Raw genomic sequence first — 18,412 nt, forward strand, 5'->3', positions numbered from 1 at the left:
AGGACAAAACCCTGATAAATCTCAAATCAGAAGTTTATAAACAAATAAATGTCAATAATAATTTGGGCAAATTAAAGAGGGTAAGAAAATCAAATCAAATGTATTACATGCAAGCACGGCTCACAATTCTTGCAGAAAGAGCCAATCAAAGGGATGTATTAAATTTATATGCTATTAGAATGCATTAAAAATAGTACAAACAGTAATAAATCATATTAAATTATACATTACAAAACAGTATTTTGAGAATGAAAAATGTGAAATTTTATTAGATTTTTAAATGATGCTATATTTATACACAAATAATTTTATTTTCAAGAGAATCTAAATTTATGGAAAGCAAGTCTATTTCCCTAATCTACTATTATTTCATATTGGTGAGAATAGGAACATAATCTTAATCCTTCAAAGTTGTCCATCTCTGTAACAGTATGATGTTAAAATGTCAAAGTGCACATGAGCAAGAAGAATCAGAGAAAGTGCCCAGGATTCATATTTTGTCAGCACCTTAAATATAGCAGTTTTCAATACTACGGTTTACAGATTGTCAAACATCTTGTATTTTTGGCTCCATTAAAGAGTCAAAATGTAAAGTTTCATAGCCGGCCAGATAGCATTTTCAATTTAAATTGTGTTATATATCAGAAATGAATAAAACTCCATGAAAGTAAATCTGTACTTTTTATTCTAGACAACGATATCAACACTCCCTAACACGGAAGTGAGTACAACTTTCACAACAAATAAACTCGTAGTTGGCAGGATTCGAACCTGCGCAGGGAAACCCCAATGGATTTCGAGTCCATCGCCTTAACCACTCGGCCACAACTACCTACACACATCTGTAGGAAATATACACAAATTAAAAAAAATTATAAAATCCAATAATGATTCTAAATAATAAAATTCTTATACGTTTTCTTTACAAGTAATCTGATATTTGTTATCTAGACTTAAGGACAAAACCCTGATAAATCTCAAATCAGAAGTTTATAAACAAATAAATGTCAATAATAATTTGGGCAAATTAAAGAGGGCAAGAAAATCAAATCAAATGTATTACATGCAAGCACGGCTCACAATTCTTGCAGAAAGAGCCAATCAAAGGGATGTATTAAATTTATATGCTATTAGAATGCATTAAAAATAGTACAAACAGTAATAAATCATATTAAATTATACATTACAAAACAGTATTTTGAGAATGAAAAATGTGAAATTTTATTAGATTTTTAAATGATGCTATATTTATACACAAATAATTTTATTTTCAAGAGAATCTAAATTTATGGAAAGCAAGTCTATTTCCCTAATCTACTATTATTTCATATTGGTGAGAATAGGAACATAATCTTAATCCTTCAAAGTTGTCCATCTCTGTAACAGTATGATGTTAAAATGTCAAAGTGCACATGAGCAAGAAGAATCAGAGAAAGTGCCCAGGATGCATATTTTGTCAGCACCTTAAATATAGCAGTTTTCAATACTACGGTTTACAGATTGTCAAACATCTTGTATTTTTGGCTCCATTAAAGAGTCAAAATGTAAAGTTTCATAGCCGGCCAGATAGCATTTTCAATTTAAATTGTGTTATATATCAGAAATGAATAAAACTCCATGAAAGTAAATCTGTACTTTTTATTCTAGACAACGATATCAACAATCCCTAACACGGAAGTCAGTACAACTTTCACAACAAATAAAGTCGTAGTTGGCAGGATTCGAACCTGCGCAGGGAAACCCCAATGGATTTCGAGTCCATCGCCTTAACCACTCGGCCACAACTACCTACACACATCTGTAGGAAATATACACAAATTAAAAAAAATTATAAAATCCAATAATGATTCTAAATAATAAAATTCTTATACGTTTTCTTTACAAGTAATCTGATATTTGTTATCTAGACTTAAGGACAAAACCCTGATAAATCTCAAATCAGAAGTTTATAAACAAATAAATGTCAATAATAATTTGGGCAAATTAAAGAGGGCAAGAAAATCAAATCAAATGTATTACATGCAAGCACGGCTCACAATTCTTGCAGAAAGAGCCAATCAAAGGGATGTATTAAATTTATATGCTATTAGAATGCATTAAAAATAGTACAAACAGTAATAAATCATATTAAATTATACATTACAAAACAGTATTTTGAGAATGAAAAATGTGAAATTTTATTAGATTTTTAAATGATGCTATATTTATACACAAATAATTTTATTTTCAAGAGAATCTAAATTTATGGAAAGCAAGTCTATTTCCCTAATCTACTATTATTTCATATTGGTGAGAATAGGAACATAATCTTAATCCTTCAAAGTTGTCCATCTCTGTAACAGTATGATGTTAAAATGTCAAAGTGCACATGAGCAAGAAGAATCAGAGAAAGTGCCCAGGATGCATATTTTGTCAGCACCTTAAATATAGCAGTTTTCAATACTACGGTTTACAGATTGTCAAACATATTGTATTTTTGGCTCCATTAAAGAGTCAAAATGTAAAGTTTCATAGCCGGCCAGATAGCATTTTCAATTTAAATTGTGTTATATATCAGAAATGAATAAAACTCCATGAAAGTAAATCTGTACTTTTTATTATAGACAACGATATCAACATTCCCTAACACGGAAGTGAGTACAACTTTCACAACAAATAAAGTCGTAGTTGGCAGGATTCGAACCTGCGCAGGGAAACCCCAATGGATTTCGAGTCCATCGCCTTAACCACTCGGCCACAACTACCTACACACATCTGTAGGAAATATACACAAATTAAAAAAAATTATAAAATCCAATAATGATTCTAAATAATAAAATTCTTATACGTTTTCTTTACAAGTAATCTGATATTTGTTATCTAGACTTAAGGACAAAACCCTGATAAATCTCAAATCAGAAGTTTATAAACAAATAAATGTCAATAATAATTTGGGCAAATTAAAGAGGGCAAGAAAATCAAATCAAATGTATTACATGCAAGCACGGCTCACAATTCTTGCAGAAAGAGCCAATCAAAGGGATGTATTAAATTTATATGCTATTAGAATGCATTAAAAATAGTACAAACAGTAATAAATCATATTAAATTATACATTACAAAACAGTATTTTGAGAATGAAAAATGTGAAATTTTATTAGATTTTTAAATGATGCTATATTTATACACAAATAATTTTATTTTCAAGAGAATCTAAATTTATGGAAAGCAAGTCTATTTCCCTAATCTACTATTATTTCATATTGGTGAGAATAGGAACATAATCTTAATCCTTCAAAGTTGTCCATCTCTGTAACAGTATGATGTTAAAATGTCAAAGTGCACATGAGCAAGAAGAATCAGAGAAAGTGCCCAGGATGCATATTTTGTCAGCACCTTAAATATAGCAGTTTTCAATACTACGGTTTACAGATTGTCAAACATCTTGTATTTTTGGCTCCATTAAAGAGTCAAAATGTAAAGTTTCATAGCCGGCCAGATAGCATTTTCAATTTAAATTGTGTTATATATCAGAAATGAATAAAACTCCATGAAAGTAAATCTGTACTTTTTATTCTAGACAACGATATCAACATTCCCTAACACGGAAGTGAGTACAACTTTCACAACAAATAAAGTCGTAGTTGGCAGGATTCGAACCTGCGCAGGGAAACCCCAATGGATTTCGAGTCCATCGCCTTAACCACTCGGCCACAACTACCTACACACATCTGTAGGAAATATACACAAATTAAAAAAAATTATAAAATCCAATAATGATTCTAAATAATAAAATTCTTATACGTTTTCTTTACAAGTAATCTGATATTTGTTATCTAGACTTAAGGACAAAACCCTGATAAATCTCAAATCAGAAGTTTATAAACAAATAAATGTCAATAATAATTTGGGCAAATTAAAGAGGGCAAGAAAATCAAATCAAATGTATTACATGCAAGCACGGCTCACAATTCTTGCAGAAAGAGCCAATCAAAGGGATGTATTAAATTTATATGCTATTAGAATGCATTAAAAATAGTACAAACAGTAATAAATCATATTAAATTATACATTACAAAACAGTATTTTGAGAATGAAAAATGTGAAATTTTATTAGATTTTTAAATGATGCTATATTTATACACAAATAATTTTATTTTCAAGAGAATCTAAATTTATGGAAAGCAAGTCTATTTCCCTAATCTACTATTATTTCATATTGGCGAGAATAGGAACATAATCTTAATCCTTCAAAGTTGTCCATCTCTGTAACAGTATGATGTTAAAATGTCAAAGTGCACATGAGCAAGAAGAATCAGAGAAAGTGCCCAGGATGCATATTTTGTCAGCACCTTAAATATAGCAGTTTTCAATACTACGGTTTACAGATTGTCAAACATCTTGTATTTTTGGCTCCATTAAAGAGTCAAAATGTAAAGTTTCATAGCCGGCCAGATAGCATTTTCAATTTAAATTGTGTTATATATCAGAAATGAATAAAACTCCATGAAAGTAAATCTGTACTTTTTATTCTAGACAACGATATCAACATTCCCTAACATGGAAGTCAGTACAACTTCCGCAACAAATAAACTCGTAGTTGGCAGGATTCGAACCTGCGCGGGTAAACCCCAATGGATTTCGAGTCCATCGCCTTAACCACTCGGCCACAACTACCTACACACATCTGTAGGAAATATACACAAATTAAAAAAAAATATAAAATCCAATAATGATTCTAAATAATAAAATTCTTATACGTTTTCTTTACAAGTAATCTGATATTTGTTATCTAGACTTAAGGACAAAACCCTGATAAATCTCAAATCAGAAGTTTATAAACAAATAAATGTCAATAATAATTTGGGCAAATTAAAGAGGGCAAGAAAATCAAATCAAATGTATTACATGCAAGCACGGCTCACAATTCTTGCAGAAAGAGCCAATCAAAGGGATGTATTAAATTTATATGCTATTAGAATGCATTAAAAATAGTACAAACAGTAATAAATCATATTAAATTATACATTACAAAACAGTATTTTGAGAATGAAAAATGTGAAATTTTATTAGATTTTTAAATGATGCTATATTTATACACAAATAATTTTATTTTCAAGAGAATCTAAATTTATGGAAAGCAAGTCTATTTCCCTAATCTACTATTATTTCATATTGGTGAGAATAGGAACATAATCTTAATCCTTCAAAGTTGTCCATCTCTGTAACAGTATGATGTTAAAATGTCAAAGTGCACATGAGCAAGAAGAATCAGAGAAAGTGCCCAGGATGCATATTTTGTCAGCACCTTAAATATAGCAGTTTTCAATACTACGGTTTACAGATTGTCAAACATCTTGTATTTTTGGCTCCATTAAAGAGTCAAAATGTAAAGTTTCATAGCCGGCCAGATAGCATTTTCAATTTAAATTGTGTTATATATCAGAAATGAATAAAACTCCATGAAAGTAAATCTGTACTTTTTATTCTAGACAACGAGTAATCAACATTCCCTAACACGATAGTCAGTACAACCTACTTTCACAACAAATAAACTCGTAGTTGGCAGGATTCGAACCTGCGCAGGGAAACCCCAATGGATTTCGAGTCCATCGCCTTAACCACTCGGCCACAACTACCTACACACATCTGTAGGAAAAATACACAAATTAAAAAAAAAATAAAATCCAATAATGATTCTAAATAATAAAATTCTTATACGTTTTCTTTACAAGTAATCTGATATTTGTTATCTAGACTTAAGGACAAAACCCTGATAAATCTCAAATCAGAAGTTTATAAACAAATAAATGTCAATAATAATTTGGGCAAATTAAAGAGGGCAAGAAAATCAAATCAAATGTATTACATGCAAGCACGGCTCACAATTCTTGCAGAAAGAGCCAATCAAAGGGATGTATTAAATTTATATGCTATTAGAATGCATTAAAAATAGTACAAACAGTAATAAATCATATTAAATTATACATTACAAAACAGTATTTTGAGAATGAAAAATGTGAAATTTTATTAGAATCAGAGAAAGTGCCCAGGATGCATATTTTGTCAGCACCTTAAATATAGCAGTTTTCAATACTACGGTTTACAGATTGTCAAACATCTTGTATTTTTGGCTCCATTAAAGAGTCAAAATGTAAAGTTTCATAGCCGGCCAGATAGCATTTTCAATTTAAATTGTGTTATATATCAGAAATGAATAAAACTCCATGAAAGTAAATCTGTACTTTTTATTCTAGACAACGATATCAACATTCCCTAACATGGAAGTCAGTACAACTTCCGCAACAAATAAAGTCATAGTTGGCAGGATTCGAACCTGCGCAGGGAAACCCCAATGGATTTCGAGTCCATCGCCTTAACCACTCGGCCACAACTACCTACAAACATCTGTAGGAAATATACACAAATTAAAAAAAATTATAAAATCCAATAATGATTCTAAATAATAAAATTCTTATACGTTTTCTTTACAAGTAATCTGATATTTGTTATCTAGACTTAAGGACAAAACCCTGATAAATCTCAAATCAGTAGTTTATAAACAAATAAATGTCAATAATAATTTGGGCAAATTAAAGAGGGCAAGAAAATCAAATCAAATGTATTACATGCAAGCACGGCTCACAATTCTTGCAGAAAGAGCCAATCAAAGGGATGTATTAAATTTATATGCTATTAGAATGCATTAAAAATAGTACAAACAGTAATAAATCATATTAAATTATACATTACAAAACAGTATTTTGAGAATGAAAAATGTGAAATTTTATTAGATTTTTAAATGATGCTATATTTATACACAAATAATTTTATTTTCAAGAGAATCTAAATTTATGGAAAGCAAGTCTATTTCCCTAATCTACTATTATTTCATATTGGCGAGAATAGGAACATAATCTTAATCCTTCAAAGTTGTCCATCTCTGTAACAGTATGATGTTAAAATGTCAAAGTGCACATGAGCAAGAAGAATCAGAGAAAGTGCCCAGGATGCATATTTTGTCAGCACCTTAAATATAGCAGTTTTCAATACTACGGTTTACAGATTGTCAAACATATTGTATTTTTGGCTCCATTAAAGAGTCAAAATGTAAAGTTTCATAGCCGGCCAGATAGCATTTTCAATTTAAATTGTGTTATATATCAGAAATGAATAAAACTCCATGAAAGTAAATCTGTACTTTTTATTCTAGACAACGATATCAACATTCCCTAACACGGAAGTGAGTACAACTTCACAACAAATAAAGTCGTAGTTGGCAGGATTCGAACCTGCGCAGGGAAACCCCAATGGATTTCGAGTCCATCGCCTTAACCACTCGGCCACAACTACCTACACACATCTGTAGGAAATATACACAAATTAAAAAAAATTATAAAATCCAATAATGATTCTAAATAATAAAATTCTTATACGTTTTCTTTACAAGTAATCTGATATTTGTTATCTAGACTTAAGGACAAAACCCTGATAAATCTCAAATCAGAAGTTTATAAACAAATAAATGTCAATAATAATTTGGGCAAATTAAAGAGGGCAAGAAAATCAAATCAAATGTATTACATGCAAGCACGGCTCACAATTCTTGCAGAAAGAGCCAATCAAAGGGATGTATTAAATTTATATGCTATTAGAATGCATTAAAAATAGTACAAACAGTAATAAATCATATTAAATTATACATTACAAAACAGTATTTTGAGAATGAAAAATGTGAAATTTTATTAGATTTTTAAATGATGCTATATTTATACACAAATAATTTTATTTTCAAGAGAATCTAAATTTATGGAAAGCAAGTCTATTTCCCTAATCTACTATTATTTCATATTGGTGAGAATAGGAACATAATCTTAATCCTTCAAAGTTGTCCATCTCTGTAACAGTATGATGTTAAAATGTCAAAGTGCACATGAGCAAGAAGAATCAGAGAAAGTGCCCAGGATGCATATTTTGTCAGCACCTTAAATATAGCAGTTTTCAATACTACGGTTTACAGATTGTCAAACATCTTGTATTTTTGGCTCCATTAAAGAGTCAAAATGTAAAGTTTCATAGCCGGCCAGATAGCATTTTCAATTTAAATTGTGTTATATATCAGAAATGAATAAAACTCCATGAAAGTAAATCTGTACTTTTTATTCTAGACAACGATATCAACATTCCCTAACATGGAAGTCAGTACAACTTCCGCAACAAATAAACTCGTAGTTGGCAGGATTCGAACCTGCGCGGGTAAACCCCAATGGATTTCGAGTCCATCGCCTTAACCACTCGGCCACAACTACCTACACACATCTGTAGGAAAAATACACAAATTAAAAAAAAATATAAAATCCAATAATGATTCTAAATAATAAAATTCTTATACGTTTTCTTTACAAGTAATCTGATATTTGTTATCTAGACTTAAGGACAAAACCCTGATAAATCTCAAATCAGAAGTTTATAAACAAATAAATGTCAATAATAATTTGGGCAAATTAAAGAGGGCAAGAAAATCAAATCAAATGTATTACATGCAAGCACGGCTCACAATTCTTGCAGAAAGAGCCAATCAAAGGGATGTATTAAATTTATATGCTATTAGAATGCATTAAAAATAGTACAAACAGTAATAAATCATATTAAATTATACATTACAAAACAGTATTTTGAGAATGAAAAATGTGAAATTTTATTAGATTTTTAAATGATGCTATATTTATACACAAATAATTTTATTTTCAAGAGAATCTAAATTTATGGAAAGCAAGTCTATTTCCCTAATCTACTATTATTTCATATTGGTGAGAATAGGAACATAATCTTAATCCTTCAAAGTTGTCCATCTCTGTAACAGTATGATGTTAAAATGTCAAAGTGCACATGAGCAAGAAGAATCAGAGAAAGTGCCCAGGATGCATATTTTGTCAGCACCTTAAATATAGCAGTTTTCAATACTACGGTTTACAGATTGTCAAACATCTTGTATTTTTGGCTCCATTAAAGAGTCAAAATGTAAAGTTTCATAGCCGTCCAGATAGCATTTTCAATTTAAATTGTGTTATATATCAGAAATGAATAAAACTCCATGAAAGTAAATCTGTACTTTTTATTATAGACAACGATATCAACATTCCCTAACACGGAAGTGAGTACAACTTTCACAACAAATAAAGTCGTAGTTGGCAGGATTCGAACCTGCGCAGGGAAACCCCAATGGATTTCGAGTCCATCGCCTTAACCACTCGGCCACAACTACCTACACACATCTGTAGGAAATATACACAAATTAAAAAAAATTATAAAATCCAATAATGATTCTAAATAATAAAATTCTTATACGTTTTCTTTACAAGTAATCTGATATTTGTTATCTAGACTTAAGGACAAAACCCTGATAAATCTCAAATCAGAAGTTTATAAACAAATAAATGTCAATAATAATTTGGGCAAATTAAAGAGGGCAAGAAAATCAAATCAAATGTATTACATGCAAGCACGGCTCACAATTCTTGCAGAAAGAGCCAATCAAAGGGATGTATTAAATTTATATGCTATTAGAATGCATTAAAAATAGTACAAACAGTAATAAATCATATTAAATTATACATTACAAAACAGTATTTTGAGAATGAAAAATGTGAAATTTTATTAGATTTTTAAATGATGCTATATTTATACACAAATAATTTTATTTTCAAGAGAATCTAAATTTATGGAAAGCAAGTCTATTTCCCTAATCTACTATTATTTCATATTGGTGAGAATAGGAACATAATCTTAATCCTTCAAAGTTGTCCATCTCTGTAACAGTATGATGTTAAAATGTCAAAGTGCACATGAGCAAGAAGAATCAGAGAAAGTGCCCAGGATGCATATTTTGTCAGCACCTTAAATATAGCAGTTTTCAATACTACGGTTTACAGATTGTCAAACATCTTGTATTTTTGGCTCCATTAAAGAGTCAAAATGTAAAGTTTCATAGCCGGCCAGATAGCATTTTCAATTTAAATTGTGTTATATATCAGAAATGAATAAAACTCCATGAAAGTAAATCTGTACTTTTTATTCTAGACAACGATATCAACATTCCCTAACATGGAAGTCAGTACAACTTCCGCAACAAATAAACTCGTAGTTGGCAGGATTCGAACCTGCGCGGGTAAACCCCAATGGATTTCGAGTCCATCGCCTTAACCACTCGGCCACAACTACCTACACACATCTGTAGGAAAAATACACAAATTAAAAAAAATTATAAAATCCAATAATGATTCTAAATAATAAAATTCTTATACGTTTTCTTTACAAGTAATCTGATATTTGTTATCTAGACTTAAGGACAAAACCCTGATAAATCTCAAATCAGAAGTTTATAAACAAATAAATGTCAATAATAATTTGGGCAAATTAAAGAGGGTAAGAAAATCAAATCAAATGTATTACATGCAAGCACGGCTCACAATTCTTGCAGAAAGAGCCAATCAAAGGGATGTATTAAATTTATATGCTATTAGAATGCATTAAAAATAGTACAAACAGTAATAAATCATATTAAATTATACATTACAAAACAGTATTTTGAGAATGAAAAATGTGAAATGTTATTAGATTTTTAAATGATGCTATATTTATACACAAATAATTTTATTTTCAAGAGAATCTAAATTTATGGAAAGCAAGTCTATTTCCCTAATCTACTATTATTTCATATTGGTGAGAATAGGAACATAATCTTAATCCTTCAAAGTTGTCCATCTCTGTAACAGTATGATGTTAAAATGTCAAAGTGCACATGAGCAAGAAGAATCAGAGAAAGTGCCCAGGATGCATATTTTGTCAGCACCTTAAATATAGCAGTTTTCAATACTACGGTTTACAGATTGTCAAACATATTGTATTTTTGGCTCCATTAAAGAGTCAAAATGTAAAGTTTCATAGCCGGCCAGATAGCATTTTCAATTTAAATTGTGTTATATATCAGAAATGAATAAAACTCCATGAAAGTAAATCTGTACTTTTTATTATAGACAACGATATCAACATTCCCTAACACGGAAGTGAGTACAACTTTCACAACAAATAAAGTCGTAGTTGGCAGGATTCGAACCTGCGCAGGGAAACCCCAATGGATTTCGAGTCCATCGCCTTAACCACTCGGCCACAACTACCTACACACATCTGTAGGAAATATACACAAATTAAAAAAAATTATAAAATCCAATAATGATTCTAAATAATAAAATTCTTATACGTTTTCTTTACAAGTAATCTGATATTTGTTATCTAGACTTAAGGACAAAACCCTGATAAATCTCAAATCAGTAGTTTATAAACAAATAAATGTCAATAATAATTTGGGCAAATTAAAGAGGGCAAGAAAATCAAATCAAATGTATTACATGCAAGCACGGCTCACAATTCTTGCAGAAAGAGCCAATCAAAGGGATGTATTAAATTTATATGCTATTAGAATGCATTAAAAATAGTACAAACAGTAATAAATCATATTAAATTATACATTACAAAACAGTATTTTGAGAATGAAAAATGTGAAATGTTATTAGATTTTTAAATGATGCTATATTTATACACAAATAATTTTATTTTCAAGAGAATCTAAATTTATGGAAAGCAAGTCTATTTCCCTAATCTACTATTATTTCATATTGGTGAGAATAGGAACATAATCTTAATCCTTCAAAGTTGTCCATCTCTGTAACAGTATGATGTTAAAATGTCAAAGTGCACATGAGCAAGAAGAATCAGAGAAAGTGCCCAGGATGCATATTTTGTCAGCACCTTAAATATAGCAGTTTTCAATACTACGGTTTACAGATTGTCAAACATCTTGTATTTTTGGCTCCATTAAAGAGTCAAAATGTAAAGTTTCATAGCCGGCCAGATAGCATTTTCAATTTAAATTGTGTTATATATCAGAAATGAATAAAACTCCATGAAAGTAAATCTGTACTTTTTATTCTAGACAACGATATCAACATTCCCTAACATGGAAGTCAGTACAACTTCCGCAACAAATAAACTCGTAGTTGGCAGGATTCGAACCTGCGCGGGTAAACCCCAATGGATTTCGAGTCCATCGCCTTAACCACTCGGCCACAACTACCTACACACATCTGTAGGAAAAATACACAAATTAAAAAAAAATATAAAATCCAATAATGATTCTAAATAATAAAATTCTTATACGTTTTCTTTACAAGTAATCTGATATTTGTTATCTAGACTTAAGGACAAAACCCTGATAAATCTCAAATCAGTAGTTTATAAACAAATAAATGTCAATAATAATTTGGGCAAATTAAAGAGGGCAAGAAAATCAAATCAAATGTATTACATGCAAGCACGGCTCACAATTCTTGCAGAAAGAGCCAATCAAAGGGATGTATTAAATTTATATGCTATTAGAATGCATTAAAAATAGTACAAACAGTAATAAATCATATTAAATTATACATTACAAAACAGTATTTTGAGAATGAAAAATGTGAAATGTTATTAGATTTTTAAATGATGCTATATTTATACACAAATAATTTTATTTTCAAGAGAATCTAAATTTATGGAAAGCAAGTCTATTTCCCTAATCTACTATTATTTCATATTGGTGAGAATAGGAACATAATCTTAATCCTTCAAAGTTGTCCATCTCTGTAACAGTATGATGTTAAAATGTCAAAGTGCACATGAGCAAGAAGAATCAGAGAAAGTGCCCAGGATGCATATTTTGTCAGCACCTTAAATATAGCAGTTTTCAATACTACGGTTTACAGATTGTCAAACATCTTGTATTTTTGGCTCCATTAAAGAGTCAAAATGTAAAGTTTCATAGCCGGCCAGATAGCATTTTCAATTTAAATTGTGTTATATATCAGAAATGAATAAAACTCCATGAAAGTAAATCTGTACTTTTTATTATAGACAACGATATCAACATTCCCTAACACGGAAGTGAGTACAACTTTCACAACAAATAAAGTCGTAGTTGGCAGGATTCGAACCTGCGCAGGGAAACCCCAATGGATTTCGAGTCCATCGCCTTAACCACTCGGCCACAACTACCTACACACGTCTGTAGGAAATATACACAAATTAAAAAAAATTATAAAATCCAATAATGATTCTAAATAATAAAATTCTTATACGTTTTCTTTACAAGTAATCTGATATTTGTTATCTAGACTTAAGGACAAAACCCTGATAAATCTCAAATCAGAAGTTTATAAACAAATAAATGTCAATAATAATTTGGGCAAATTAAAGAGGGTAAGGAAATCAAATCAAATGTATTACATGCAAGCACGGCTCACAATTCTTGCAGAAAGAGCCAATCAAAGGGATGTATTAAATTTATATGCTATTAGAATGCATTAAAAATAGTACAAACAGTAATAAATCATATTAAATTATACATTACAAAACAGTATTTTGAGAATGAAAAATGTGAAATTTTATTAGATTTTTAAATGATGCTATATTTATACACAAATAATTTTATTTTCAAGAGAATCTAAATTTATGGAAAGCAAGTCTATTTCCCTAATCTACTATTATTTCATATTGGTGAGAATAGGAACATAATCTTAATCCTTCAAAGTTGTCCATCTCTGTAACAGTATGATGTTAAAATGTCAAAGTGCACATGAGCAAGAAGAATCAGAGAAAGTGCCCAGGATGCATATTTTGTCAGCACCTTAAATATAGCAGTTTTCAATACTACGGTTTACAGATTGTCAAACATCTTGTATTTTTGGCTCCATTAAAGAGTCAAAATGTAAAGTTTCATAGCCGGCCAGATAGCATTTTCAATTTAAATTGTGTTATATATCAGAAATGAATAAAACTCCATGAAAGTAAATCTGTACTTTTTATTCTAGACAACGATATCAACATTCCCTAACATGGAAGTCAGTACAACTTCCGCAACAAATAAACTCGTAGTTGGCAGGATTCGAACCTGCGCAGGGAAACCCCAATGGATTTCGAGTCCATCGCCTTAACCACTCGGCCACAACTACCTACACACGTCTGTAGGAAATATACACAAATAAAAAAAAATTATAAAATCCAATAATGATTCTAAATAATAAAATTCTTATACGTTTTCTTTACAAGTAATCTGATATTTGTTATCTAGACTTAAGGACAAAACCCTGATAAATCTCAAATCAGAAGTTTATAAACAAATAAATGTCAATAATAATTTGGGCAAATTAAAGAGGGCAAGAAAATCAAATCAAATGTATTACATGCAAGCACGGCTCACAATTCTTGCAGAAAGAGCCAATCAAAGGGATGTATTAAATTTATATGCTATTAGAATGCATTAAAAATAGTACAAACAGTAATAAATCATATTAAATTATACATTACAAAACAGTATTTTGAGAATGAAAAATGTAAAATTTTATTAGATTTTTAAATGATGCTATATTTATACACAAATAATTTTATTTTCAAGAGAATCTAAATTTATGGAAAGCAAGTCTATTTCCCTAATCTACTATTATTTCATATTGGTGAGAATAGGAACATAATCTTAATCCTTCAAAGTTGTCCATCTCTGTAACAGTATGATGTTAAAATGTCAAAGTGCACATGAGCAAGAAGAATCAGAGAAAGTGCCCAGGATGCATATTTTGTCAGCACCTTAAATATAGCAGTTTTCAATACTACGGTTTACAGATTGTCAAACATCTTGTATTTTTGGCTCCATTAAAGAGTCAAAATGTAAAGTTTCATAGCCGGCCAGATAGCATTTTCAATTTAAATTGTGTTATATATCAGAAATGAATAAAACTCCATGAAAGTAAATCTGTACTTTTTATTCTAGACAAACTCCATGAAAGTAAATCTGTACTTTTTATTCTAGACAACGATATCAACAATCCCTAACTTCCACAACAAATAAACTCGTAGTTGGCAGGATTCGAACCTGCGCAGGTAAACCCCAATGGATTTCGAGTCCATCGCCTTAACCACTCGGCCACAACTACCTACACACATCTGTAGGAAAAATACACAAATTAAAAAAAAATATAAAATCCAATAATGATTCTAAATAATAAAATTCTTATACGTTTTCTTTACAAGTAATCTGATATTTGTTATCTAGACTTAAGGACAAAACCCTGATAAATCTCAAATCAGAAGTTTATAAACAAATAAATGTCAATAATAATTTGGGCAAATTAAAGAGGGCAAGAAAATCAAATCAAATGTATTACATGCAAGCACGGCTCACAATTCTTGCAGAAAGAGCCAATCAAAGGGATGTATTAAATTTATATGCTATTAGAATGCATTAAAAATAGTACAAACAGTAATAAATCATATTAAATTATACATTACAAAACAGTATTTTGAGAATGAAAAATGTGAAATTTTATTAGAATCAGAGAAAGTGCCCAGGATGCATATTTTGTCAGCACCTTAAATATAGCAGTTTTCAATACTACGGTTTACAGATTGTCAAACATCTTGTATTTTTGGCTCCATTAAAGAGTCAAAATGTAAAGTTTCATAGCCGGCCAGATAGCATTTTCAATTTAAATTGTGTTATATATCAGAAATGAATAAAACTCCATGAAAGTAAATCTGTACTTTTTATTCTAGACAACGATATCAACATTCCCTAACATGGAAGTCAGTACAACTTCCGCAACAAATAAAGTCATAGTTGGCAGGATTCGAACCTGCGCAGGGAAACCCCAATGGATTTCGAGTCCATCGCCTTAACCACTCGGCCACAACTACCTACACACATCTGTAGGAAATATACACAAATTAAAAAAAATTATAAAATCCAATAATGATTCTAAATAATAAAATTCTTATACGTTTTCTTTACAAGTAATCTGATATTTGTTATCTAGACTTAAGGACAAAACCCTGATAAATCTCAAATCAGAAGTTTATAAACAAATAAATGTCAATAATAATTTGGGCAAATTAAAGAGGGCAAGAAAATCAAATCAAATGTATTACATGCAAGCACGGCTCACAATTCTTGCAGAAAGAGCCAATCAAAGGGATGTATTAAATTTATATGCTATTAGAATGCATTAAAAATAGTACAAACAGTAATAAATCATATTAAATTATACATTACAAAACAGTATTTTGAGAATGAAAAATGTGAAATTTTATTAGATTTTTAAATGATGCTATATTTATACACAAATAATTTTATTTTCAAGAGAATCTAAATTTATGGAAAGCAAGTCTATTTCCCTAATCTACTATTATTTCATATTGGTGAGAATAGGAACATAATCTTAATCCTTCAAAGTTGTCCATCTCTGTAACAGTATGATGTTAAAATGTCAAAGTGCACATGAGCAAGAAGAATCAGAGAAAGTGCCCAGGATGCATATTTTGTCAGCACCTTAAATATAGCAGTTTTCAATACTACGGTTTACAGATTGTCAAACATCTTGTATTTTTGGCTCCATTAAAGAGTCAAAATGTAAAGTTTCATAGCCGGCCAGATAGCATTTTCAATTTAAATTGTGTTATATATCAGAAATGAATAAAACTCCATGAAAGTAAATCTGTACTTTTTATTATAGACAACGATATCAACATTCCCTAACACGGAAGTGAGTACAACTTTCACAACAAATAAAGTCGTAGTTGGCAGGATTCGAACCTGCGCAGGGAAACCCCAATGGATTTCGAGTCCATCGCCTTAACCACTCGGCCACAACTACCTACACACATCTGTAGGAAATATACACAAATTAAAAAAAATTATAAAATCCAATAATGATTCTAAATAATAAAATTCTTATACGTTTTCTTTACAAGTAATCTGATATTTGTTATCTAGACTTAAGGACAAAACCCTGATAAATCTCAAATCAGTAGTTTATAAACAAATAAATGTCAATAATAATTTGGGCAAATTAAAGAGGGTAAGAAAATCAAATCAAATGTATTACATGCAAGCACGGCTCACAATTCTTGCAGAAAGAGCCAATCAAAGGGATGTATTAAATTTATATGCTATTAGAATGCATTAAAAATAGTACAAACAGTAATAAATCATATTAAATTATACATTACAAAACAGTATTTTGAGAATGAAAAATGTGAAATGTTATTAGATTTTTAAATGATGCTATATTTATACACAAATAATTTTATTTTCAAGAGAATCTAAATTTATGGAAAGCAAGTCTATTTCCCTAATCTACTATTATTTCATATTGGCTGAGAATAGGAACATAATCTTAATCCTTCAAAGTTGTCCATCTCTGTAACAGTATGATGTTAAAATGTCAAAGTGCACATGAGCAAGAAGAATCAGAGAAAGTGCCCAGGATGCATATTTTGTCAGCACCTTAAATATAGCAGTTTTCAATACTACGGTTTACAGATTGTCAAACATATTGTATTTTTGGCTCCATTAAAGAGTCAAAATGTAAAGTTTCATAGCCGTCCAGATAGCATTTTCAATTTAAATTGTGTTATATATCAGAAATGAATAAAACTCCATGAAAGTAAATCTGTACTTTTTATTCTAGACAACGATATCAACATTCCCTAACACGGAAGTGAGTACAACTTTCACAACAAATAAACTCGTAGTTGGCAGGATTCGAACCTGCGCAGGGAAACCCCAATGGATTTCGAGTCCATCGCCTTAACCACTCGGCCACAACTACCTACACACATCTGTAGGAAAAATACACAAATTAAAAAAAAATATAAAATCCAATAATGATTCTAAATAATAAAATTCTTATACGTTTTCTTTACAAGTAATCTGATATTTGTTATCTAGACTTAAGGACAAAACCCTGATAAATCTCAAATCAGAAGTTTATAAACAAATAAATGTCAATAATAATTTGGGCAAATTAAAGAGGGTAAGGAAATCAAATCAAATGTATTACATGCAAGCACGGCTCACAATTCTTGCAGAAAGAGCCAATCAAAGGGATGTATTAAATTTATATGCTATTAGAATGCATTAAAAATAGTACAAACAGTAATAAATCATATTAAATTATACATTACAAAACAGTATTTTGAGAATGAAAAATGTGAAATTTTATTAGATTTTTAAATGATGCTATATTTATACACAAATAATTTTATTTTCAAGAGAATCTAAATTTATGGAAAGCAAGTCTATTTCCCTAATCTACTATTATTTCATATTGGTGAGAATAGGAACATAATCTTAATCCTTCAAAGTTGTCCATCTCTGTAACAGTATGATGTTAAAATGTCAAAGTGCACATGAGCAAGAAGAATCAGAGAAAGTGCCCAGGATGCATATTTTGTCAGCACCTTAAATATAGCAGTTTTCAATACTACGGTTTACAGATTGTCAAACATCTTGTATTTTTGGCTCCATTAAAGAGTCAAAATGTAAAGTTTCATAGCCGGCCAGATA

At 30.1% G+C, this 18,412-nt stretch overlaps 19 non-coding genes across 19 annotated transcripts; all 19 read right to left on the reverse strand.

Moving 5' to 3' along the window:
• Positions 1-750: 750 nt before the first annotated feature.
• Positions 751-832, reverse strand: TRNAS-CGA (transfer RNA serine (anticodon CGA)). The gene has a single exon. It is a non-coding gene; the product is annotated as a tRNA-Ser (tRNA).
• An 874-nt stretch (positions 833-1,706) lies between these two features.
• On the reverse strand, positions 1,707-1,788 carry TRNAS-CGA (transfer RNA serine (anticodon CGA)). The gene has a single exon. It is a non-coding gene; the product is annotated as a tRNA-Ser (tRNA).
• Positions 1,789-2,662: 874 nt separating this feature from the next.
• TRNAS-CGA (transfer RNA serine (anticodon CGA)) lies at positions 2,663-2,744 on the reverse strand. The gene has a single exon. It is a non-coding gene; the product is annotated as a tRNA-Ser (tRNA).
• Positions 2,745-3,618: 874 nt separating this feature from the next.
• On the reverse strand, positions 3,619-3,700 carry TRNAS-CGA (transfer RNA serine (anticodon CGA)). Its single transcript has one exon. It is a non-coding gene; the product is annotated as a tRNA-Ser (tRNA).
• Positions 3,701-4,574: 874 nt separating this feature from the next.
• TRNAS-CGA (transfer RNA serine (anticodon CGA)) lies at positions 4,575-4,656 on the reverse strand. Its single transcript has one exon. It is a non-coding gene; the product is annotated as a tRNA-Ser (tRNA).
• Positions 4,657-5,536: 880 nt separating this feature from the next.
• Positions 5,537-5,618, reverse strand: TRNAS-CGA (transfer RNA serine (anticodon CGA)). Its single transcript has one exon. It is a non-coding gene; the product is annotated as a tRNA-Ser (tRNA).
• A 677-nt stretch (positions 5,619-6,295) lies between these two features.
• On the reverse strand, positions 6,296-6,377 carry TRNAS-CGA (transfer RNA serine (anticodon CGA)). Its single transcript has one exon. It is a non-coding gene; the product is annotated as a tRNA-Ser (tRNA).
• Positions 6,378-7,250: 873 nt separating this feature from the next.
• TRNAS-CGA (transfer RNA serine (anticodon CGA)) lies at positions 7,251-7,332 on the reverse strand. Its single transcript has one exon. It is a non-coding gene; the product is annotated as a tRNA-Ser (tRNA).
• An 874-nt stretch (positions 7,333-8,206) lies between these two features.
• On the reverse strand, positions 8,207-8,288 carry TRNAS-CGA (transfer RNA serine (anticodon CGA)). The gene has a single exon. It is a non-coding gene; the product is annotated as a tRNA-Ser (tRNA).
• Positions 8,289-9,162: 874 nt separating this feature from the next.
• TRNAS-CGA (transfer RNA serine (anticodon CGA)) lies at positions 9,163-9,244 on the reverse strand. The gene has a single exon. It is a non-coding gene; the product is annotated as a tRNA-Ser (tRNA).
• Positions 9,245-10,118: 874 nt separating this feature from the next.
• TRNAS-CGA (transfer RNA serine (anticodon CGA)) lies at positions 10,119-10,200 on the reverse strand. Its single transcript has one exon. It is a non-coding gene; the product is annotated as a tRNA-Ser (tRNA).
• Positions 10,201-11,074: 874 nt separating this feature from the next.
• On the reverse strand, positions 11,075-11,156 carry TRNAS-CGA (transfer RNA serine (anticodon CGA)). Its single transcript has one exon. It is a non-coding gene; the product is annotated as a tRNA-Ser (tRNA).
• An 874-nt stretch (positions 11,157-12,030) lies between these two features.
• On the reverse strand, positions 12,031-12,112 carry TRNAS-CGA (transfer RNA serine (anticodon CGA)). Its single transcript has one exon. It is a non-coding gene; the product is annotated as a tRNA-Ser (tRNA).
• Positions 12,113-12,986: 874 nt separating this feature from the next.
• TRNAS-CGA (transfer RNA serine (anticodon CGA)) lies at positions 12,987-13,068 on the reverse strand. The gene has a single exon. It is a non-coding gene; the product is annotated as a tRNA-Ser (tRNA).
• Positions 13,069-13,942: 874 nt separating this feature from the next.
• On the reverse strand, positions 13,943-14,024 carry TRNAS-CGA (transfer RNA serine (anticodon CGA)). Its single transcript has one exon. It is a non-coding gene; the product is annotated as a tRNA-Ser (tRNA).
• An 896-nt stretch (positions 14,025-14,920) lies between these two features.
• On the reverse strand, positions 14,921-15,002 carry TRNAS-CGA (transfer RNA serine (anticodon CGA)). The gene has a single exon. It is a non-coding gene; the product is annotated as a tRNA-Ser (tRNA).
• Positions 15,003-15,680: 678 nt separating this feature from the next.
• TRNAS-CGA (transfer RNA serine (anticodon CGA)) lies at positions 15,681-15,762 on the reverse strand. The gene has a single exon. It is a non-coding gene; the product is annotated as a tRNA-Ser (tRNA).
• Positions 15,763-16,636: 874 nt separating this feature from the next.
• Positions 16,637-16,718, reverse strand: TRNAS-CGA (transfer RNA serine (anticodon CGA)). Its single transcript has one exon. It is a non-coding gene; the product is annotated as a tRNA-Ser (tRNA).
• Positions 16,719-17,593: 875 nt separating this feature from the next.
• TRNAS-CGA (transfer RNA serine (anticodon CGA)) lies at positions 17,594-17,675 on the reverse strand. The gene has a single exon. It is a non-coding gene; the product is annotated as a tRNA-Ser (tRNA).
• Between the last annotated feature and the right edge of the window lie 737 nt (positions 17,676-18,412).

This window comes from Bombina bombina, chromosome 1 (genome assembly GCF_027579735.1).
Source record: "Bombina bombina isolate aBomBom1 chromosome 1, aBomBom1.pri, whole genome shotgun sequence".
NCBI lineage: Eukaryota > Metazoa > Chordata > Amphibia > Anura > Bombinatoridae > Bombina > Bombina bombina.